At 38.0% G+C, this 8,824-nt stretch overlaps 1 pseudogene; it reads left to right on the forward strand.

Moving 5' to 3' along the window:
- The first annotated feature begins 6,459 nt into the window (after positions 1-6,459).
- LOC118854300 lies at positions 6,460-7,381 on the forward strand (annotated as a pseudogene).
- Positions 7,382-8,824: the final 1,443 nt, after the last annotated feature.

Raw genomic sequence — 8,824 nt, forward strand, 5'->3', positions numbered from 1 at the left:
ACCATAACCAAAAACTCTTGAACTTGAGAAGGTCCATCTTTGGTTAAATGTCACTTAAAATTTTCAGATCATAATGAGTATCAGCTCAAATAAGTTGATGGTTCAAATAGCACTTCAAATAGTGACATTCTCTTTAGTTATGAGTTAACACCTTTTAGATACAAAAGTCAGTGTACTCGTAATTTGAGTTAATATTTTTTTTAGTTATTTACTTTCCACAGGAAGATTCATATGTGTAACAGGCCATGGTTCATCATTACAAGCCCTAAAACAAGGCATAAATAATAATAAAGGGATGTAAATGGCAGTTTAAATTATGCCTGGCTTCCTAAAATTTGAGAAAAATATGTAATGCTACTTGAAAAAGTGAAATAAGTTGAAATCTAGGTATATTTTCTTCAACATTACAGTTTGTTGGTAGGAGAAGATCAAATACCCTAATTATATTTGAGGTTGTTTTTCAGCTTTTTACAATATACTCTAACTCTGAGGTGATCAGCCTCTTCTGGTCATATAATACATGAGTCACAATAAATGAGAACCTTATCTCAAGAGTTTGAGACAACCAGGCACTGACTTTACAAAATCTTAAAGTTTTAACCATGGTGTTCTTATCATTGCAATTCTCCAAGTAAGGATCTCTTGAACATTTCCCATTTTGATTATAAAACTCTAGAGACATATTTAAGCATGTATTCTATGGGGACAGATTCCTTCTCCCCTATACCTACAAAGGAAGTGAATCTGGGTTAAGTACATAACAACATTATTTTCTCATTAACTATTTCTGTTTAATAGATTTTGACAGTGATGAGATGGACTTAAATTTCTTGAAAATGATTAAGAAGACATGGAACAGAATACAAGTGGATATTAATTGTTTGGAGTAGGGTGGCATTCTCTGGAAGAATGTGTTCCTTTAAATTCCATTCCCCAACTACTGAGTTCTTGAATTTTATTATTGATTTACTTCCTTTTAAATTCAATTGAGGAAGTACTTATTAGAAAAATAAAACATAAGAATTTGAAAGGAGGATTAAAACATGGGATACTCGAACCAGGTAACACCTTGTAACATAGAATACCAGAACGAGAAGAGACCTTATAACACACAAATCAGAACTAAAATTGATGGTATCTGGGGTGGAGCCAAGATGGCAGCTGGTAAGCAGGGACTAGAATGAGCTCGCTACCAAGTCCCTCCAAAAACTTATAAAAAATGACTCTGAACCAATTCTAGAATGGCAGAACCCACAGAACAGAAGAGGGAAGCAGGGCTCCAGCCCAGGACAGCCTGGATGGTCTCTGGGTGAGGTTTATTCCACATGGAGCTGGGAGCTGGGAGCTGGGAATGGAGTGGAGCAGAGCCCAGCCTGAGCGGCGTGGAACAACCAAACTTGGAGTCGGGCGGATGGGGCCCCTAACACCCTGAATATGTGAGCTGCAGCAGTTACCAGACCCCTCGACCCACAAACACCAAAGACTGCAGAGAAGGTTAGTGGGAAAAGCTGTGGGAGTGGAAGGAGTTCGCGGTTCAGCTTCCAGCCCCGGGGGCAGTGGAGGTGGGGCAGCTACAGTTACTGCTGCTTCTGGCCCCAGGCCCACCTGGTGGGAGGAATTAAGTGGCAGATCAGAGCAGGAGTGCAACAACCTGCTGAAGATCTAAGCCCAGCCCAGGCTGGGGGTCCTTGGGGAAGGAGTAGTGCGGGTCTGACAGAGATGGCACCTCCCCCCCAAACGTGGAACATAGAACTCGTTAGTCTACAAGCAGTCATACCCCACTGAAAAACTCAAGGGTCAAGTTAGTTGGTTGGGAATATGGCCAGGCAGCGAAAATGCGCCCAGATAAAGTCTCAGACTTTGGATTCTTTCTTTGGTGACAAAGATGACCAAAACATACAGCCTAAAGAAGACAACAAAGTCATAGAGCCTACAACAAAAGCCTCCAAGAAAAACATGAACTGGCCCCAGGCCATAGAAGAACTCAAAAAGGATTTGGAAAAGCAAGTTAGAGAAGTAGAAGAAAAATTGGAAAGAGAAATGAGAGTGATGCAAGAAAACCATGAAAAACAAGTCAATGACTTGCTAAAGGAGACCCAAAAAAATACTGAAAAATATACTGAAGAAAACAACACCTTAAAAAATAGACTAACTCAAATGGCAAAAGAGCTCCAAAAAGCCAATGAGGAGAAGAATGCCTTGAAAGGCAGAATTAGCCAAATGGAAAAGGAGGTCCAAAAGACCACTGAAGAAAATACTACTTTAAAAATTAGATTGGAGCAAGTGGAAGCTAGTGACTTTATGAGGAATCAGGATATTATAAAACAGAACCAAAGGAATGAAAAAATGGAAGACAACGTGAAATATCTCCTTGGAAAAACCACTGACCTGGAAAATAGATCCAGGAGAGATAATTTAAAAATTATTGGACTATCTGAAAGCCATGATCAAAAAAAGAGCCTAGATACCATCTTTCAAGAAATTATCAAGGAGAACTGCCCTGATATTCTAGAGCCACAGGGCAAAATAGAAATTGAAAGCATCCATCGATCACCTCCTCAAATAGATCCCCAAAAGAAATCTCCTAGGAATATTGTCGCCAAATTCCAGAGCTCCCAGATCAAGGAGAAAATACTGCAAGCAGCCAGAAAGAAACAATTTGAGTATTGTGGAAACCCAATCAGAATAACCCAAGATCCTGCAGCTTCTACATTGAGAGATCGAAGGGCTTGGAATGCGATATTCCAGAGGTCAATGGAGCTAGGATTAAAACCTAGAATCACCTACTCAGCAAAACTGAGTATCATCTTCCAAGGCAAAATATGGATTTTCAGTAAAATAGAGGACTTTCAAGCTTTCTCAGTGAAAAGGCCAGAACTGAGTAGAAAATTTGACTTTCAAACACAAGAATCAAGAGAAGCATGAAAAGGTAATCAAGAAATGGAAATTGCAAGGGACTTACTAAAGTTGAACTGTTTTGTTTATATTCCTACATGGAAAGATGATGTGTATGATTCATGAGACCTTAGTATTAGGGTAGTTGAAGGGAATATGCATATATATATATACATATACATATATATATATTTATGTATATATATAAGTGAATGTGTATGTATGTATATATCTATGTGTATGTGTATGTATGTGTATGTATATATGTGTGTTTATATATATATATATATATATATATATATATATATACATATATATATATATATATATATATATATATATATATATATATATATATATATGTAAAAGAGAGAGAGCAGACACAGGGTGAGTCGAAGATGAAGGGAAGATATCTAAAAGAAATAAAATGAAATTAAGGGATGAGAGAGCAACATACTGAGAGAGGGAGATAGGGAGAGATAGAATGGGGTGGATTATCTCGCATAAAGGTGGCAAGAGAAAGGAGTTCTGTGGGAGGAGGGGAGAGGGCAGGTGAGGGGTGAATGAGTGAACGTTTCTCTCATCAGATTTGGCCTGAGGGGGAATACCATACATACTCAGTTGGGTATCTTACCCCACAGGAAAGAAGAGGGAGGAAGATAAAAAAAATAAAAGGCGGGGGATGATGGAGGGGAGGGCAGGTGGGGGTGGAGGTAATCAAAACAAACACTTTGGAAAGGGGACAGGGTCAAGGGAAAAAAATTCAATAAAGCGGGATCGGTTGGGAAGGAGCAAAATGTAGTTAGCCTTTCACAACATGAGTATTGTGGAAGGGTTATACATAATGATACATGTTTGGCCTAGGTTGAATTGCTCGATTTGTTAGGGAGGGTGGGTGGGAAGGGAAGAGGGGACAGAATTTGGAACTCAAAGTTTTAAAATCAGATGTTCAAAAAAAAAAGTTTTTGCATGCAACTAAAAAATAAGATACACAGGCAATGGGGCACAGAAATTTATCTTGCCCTACAAGAAAGGAAGGGAAAAGGGGATGAGAGGGGAGGGGGGTGATAGAGGGGAGTGCTGACTGGGGATCAGGGCAACCAGAATATATGCCACCTTGGAGTCTGGGGGAGGGTAGAAATGGGGTGAAAATTTGTAATTCAAACTGTTGTGAAAATCAATGCTGAAAAACCAAATATGTTAAATAAATAAATTTAAATTAAAAATAAAAATAAAATAAAAAAAATTGATAGTATCTTATATAATGTTATAATCTAGCCTTGATACCTTATTCTATAGAGAAAAGAGGGTGGATAGAATAGAGAGGGCGAGGATGGGGAAAAGGATAGGAAGAGAAAAATATTGTGATCTGGATTAGTTGAGTTTGACTTGGTAGATTTTTGGTGACAATGATAATAGCACTTTAATTTTTACTTTTTTTTCCAAAATGTCTTCACATAAGCTGTTCCATTTGATCTTACCCTATGGCGGCAAGTGTTCCTACTATTCAGAGATGAGAAAATTGAGGTAAAGAGGAGTTTATAGGAGAGTCGTAGGTTGGTTACACAGCTTGTTTGAGTCAGATCATAGACTTGACAGATCTCTGGTTTAATGATTCCTACTACAGGGCCTCTGCCAACATAACACACTTCACATTCTCTGTGGGCATAGATATTAACGAGGCAAAGAAATTAGTGGGTATGGGAAGAACTTGAGAAAGCCTGAATGGCAAGAATATACTCTAGGTTCTTAACAAAGCAGTGTGGATGAAGAGAGAATCACAATGAGGGACAGGACATAGATTATGTTAAGCAAATGCAAGATTTGTTTGTTTTTTGTTCCATCATCCCTGTCTTTTGGTGCTGAAATCCCAGATTTTTGCACTTCCACTCTTCTAAGGACTTAGTGCTTTTCTATTTCTCCAGTCTGAAACAGGAATGATGTGCCTGAATCTGCCTTACCTGGTCAGAAATTTAATTTTAGCCTCTTTTATATTCCATTCATTATCAAAATTTGGATTCACTGGATTTTTGCCAATTATGTTGATATATTGGAACATGAGGCATTCCTGGTTCTGCTAAGTTATACCTACATCACCTTATCATAATTAAAAAAGTTATCATCTATAGTATGAAAAATAAAAAGAGATATAAACCAAGTACCATTGTCTTGTAGCAGGCAAAGTTGTATAATAGAAAGTGCACTAATCTTGGAATAAGAGATCTTGGATTCAAATACTACCTTTGACACTACCTGTGTGACTTTTGTCAAATGACTTAACTCATTGGGTCACAGTTTCCTTATGTGTAAAATTATGGGATTAGAGATCTGTTGCTTTCCAAAAGTAAACTATGGTCTTATTACCTTTTAAGATGTCAGAAAATGCTTATTAAAGATTAGGAATGATGCAAGATAGTATATGAATAACACCAAAGTGTGTTAAAAGCAATAGATATGCTTCCATTTCAAAAAATGAGATCTTTCTGTGATTCTGGAACTATTGAATACTTCAGGGGCCATCTCCAGTTGTCCTGATGAGTATCTGACCATTGGACCCAGAAGACTCTGGAGGAGAAAGTGAGGCTGATGATTTTGTACAGCCCTCCCTCACTTAAATCCAAATTCACTTGCATGTCATGGAATCAACTCCATGGTGTCATGGTCCTCTTCAAGAATAAAAGAGAAACAACAATTGAATAATTCAGAGAAGAAATGAGATTTTTTTTTCTTTCTTGAAAAATATACATACAATTCAAGTAAGTAGAGATCATCAGTAAAACTGGCTGGGAGATCAGCCTAACAAAAATGAGAAGACACATATTAATGAACATGGCCAGCCATAGTTGGGGGAATTCAATAAATTTATTTTTAAATTTTTCTTCTCACTATGTGAATTGTAGAAGATGTGTGCATTCTATATTTCCAGGAACTTCCAGGCAAGCAAGAATTTAAATGACATAAAAATGAAAGAGCTGTACTTGGAATCAGGTCTGGAATCACTCCACCATACCAAGACTCACTTTCTTTATAAGTATCTGTATCTTTCTGGGATTAATTCCTTTCTAAGTCTGTACCCATGTACTGTGATCTTGCATGGCTACAGAAAACAAGTGATGAATTAATGTGTATATGTATGTGTGTGTGTGTGTGTTTTAGATGGAAACTTCTTTCTGTTTTTCATTGAATTAATATTCCCTGTTTCATATTTGAAACCAAGTATCCTAAATATCCTACTCCAGTATCTCTCTGAAGAAAACCATGAAGAGTACAACATAACTGAAAATGACAGAACAACAGCAACAACAAACTTAAAATAATAAAATTATGAACAGTCGAATGGAGAGATCTTTGGATAGAGCTAAAAACATAGAACAACTAAGTCTTTCACATAATGGGTTGTAGATAGTGTTTTTTTGCAGTTTTGTAAGTTGAATAGTAGGTCTTCAAATCATGCTTGTTTAATCAAATCCCTCTTTTTATATATGGTGAAATAGAGGCCAGAAAGGTGACTTTTGAGTTCAACTACTTCCACAAATATAATGTACACACACATTCTACAAACAGATGGCAGGAGAAAATTATACTGTCATGATGGAATTCATACTTCTGGGATTTTCTGATGTTCCTACACTTCAAGGGTTTCTGTTCACAGTTTTTTTTAATTATGTACATGAATATCCTGATGGGAAACGACCTCATCATTGCAATAACCAAGACTGATCCAGCTCTTCAAACACCCATGTATTTTTTCCTTGGGAACTTTTCCTTTTTAGAAATCTGCTATACATCAGTCATACTGCCAAAACTGTTAATGAACTTTTGGTCTGATAAAAATATTTCTTTGCTGGCTTGTGCTGTACAACTTTGCTTCTTTCTAATTCTAGGAACCAAAGAAGGCCTTATCTTGGCTGTGATGGCATACGATCGCTATGTGGCCATTTGTAAGCCACTGAACTATCCTCTAATCATGAATCACAAATTTTGTGTCCAACTGGTAGTTGTCTCTTGGATCAGTGGGATCCCAGTTCAAATAGGCCAGACATATCAGATTTTTTCTTTACCTTTCTGTGGCTCAAATATACTCAGTCATGCTTTCTGTGACATTCCCCCCTTACTGAAATTAGCCTGTGGAGACACCTCCATGAATGAGTTTTCTGTTTATTTTGTAGTTGTGCTATTTGCAATGGTTTCCTTTCTGCTGATAGTATGGTCCTATATTAAAATCATTACCCCAATCCTGAAGCTCCCTTCAGCCACAAGTAGATACAAAGCATTTTCTACTTGCTTTTCCCACCTTACAGTTGTGGGTTTATTCTATGGGTCTGCTGCCATTACGTATTTGAGACCACAATCTAGCCACTCAGCAGAAACTGACAAAGTGCTCTCTCTTTTCTATACTGTTGTAACTCCAATGTTTAATCCTATGGTATATAGCTTAAGGAACAAGGATGTAATTGCTGCACTAAGAAAATTATTGTGGAAATAAGTAGGGTCATGAAAGAAATAGAGATTTTTAATGAGCTTTCTTCAGTTAGAACTCCATTTGTCTATTTCTAATTCTATAGAAATTTACTTCTGATTTTTTTGCCTAACTGGTTTTGAAAACTTTCTTATTCATAGTGGATGATTTCAATGGTACAGAATATTTTCCCTCTTTGCCATGCATTATGTAGTAGAGTTATATGTTGTAAAAGGGCAAATATCATCTAAATTTTATCTTTACCATTAAACTTCTGTAGTATTAAAGTGATAAACCGAAATAGTTACTTCAAAAACTACTTAGTTCACGTAAACTTGCAATATATAGAAAACTGAGCTTATCCATTTCCCCAGAGGAGTTCCAGAATCAAATTCTTGTCATTTCATGGGCTTTATTTTGCTCATTTGTAAAACACATGGCCTCTAATGAATCTAATATTTCTAACATTTACAAAATCCCATGCTATTGTGATTTTGCCTGAAGACACTGAGGGACTGTCTATATTTTAAACATAAGGCAGAGTCAAGATGGTGTAGTAAAAGCAATGACTTGCTTGAACCCTCCCCCAAATTCTTTCAAAAATGTGTAAAAATGACTCTAAACAAATTGTAGAGTTAGAGAAACCAGAAAATGACAGTGAAATAAGTCTCCAACCCAAGACAGTCTAGAAGATCAATGAGAAGGGTCTATCCTACCATGCTAGGAGCACAGCATGGCCAAGATTGGGCCATGCCAGCACAAACCAGGCTAGAGCATGACATGGGGGAGCATGGCTCAGGGTACTGAATCACTGGCAGCTGTGGTGGTTTCCAGACTTCTCAACCCACAAGCACCAAAAATAACTTAACAGGTCAGTAGGAAAACTCTCTTGGACCTGGGTGAGAGAAGGGCATGATCTGACCCCAGGCTCAGGGTGTTGGAGATGGCTCAGTGGCAGTAGTGTCAGCAGCAGCAGCAACAGATGCTTCCAAAGCTCTAGGCCCACAGATGGGAATGGGGGGTCAAGTGGCTGATCAGAGCAGGAGCACAGGGATTTCTTTGCTGGTGATGAAGCAGGATTATCTTTCTTTGCCCTGCTGGGATCTGGTGCTCAGGCCTGGGTGGTAGTCCTGGGGCGAGGAGGAGGACTGGTGTCACAGAGCTTGTGGTGGCTATGGAGAGGGGGTCCTCTTGGTGGTTTCAAGGAAGAAAAGAGTCCTTGAAGTCACTGACAGACTAGAGCACAGGCCAGCAGAAGAGTAAACACCTCAACTTAGATAATACCACCTCATAAGAAGTGAAAATTTACAGCTTCCTACAAGTAGCTTAGAAAACAGTAGCACAAAACCTCTGAAGCTTGGAACAGAGCACTCTCCACTCTACAGAGTCATACCTTGACAAGAGCTCAAAAGTCAAGTAATTGGCTGGTAAAATGAGCAGACAGTGTAAAAAAAATTCACACTATAGAAA

This window comes from Trichosurus vulpecula, chromosome 6 (assembly GCF_011100635.1).
Source record: "Trichosurus vulpecula isolate mTriVul1 chromosome 6, mTriVul1.pri, whole genome shotgun sequence".
NCBI lineage: Eukaryota > Metazoa > Chordata > Mammalia > Diprotodontia > Phalangeridae > Trichosurus > Trichosurus vulpecula.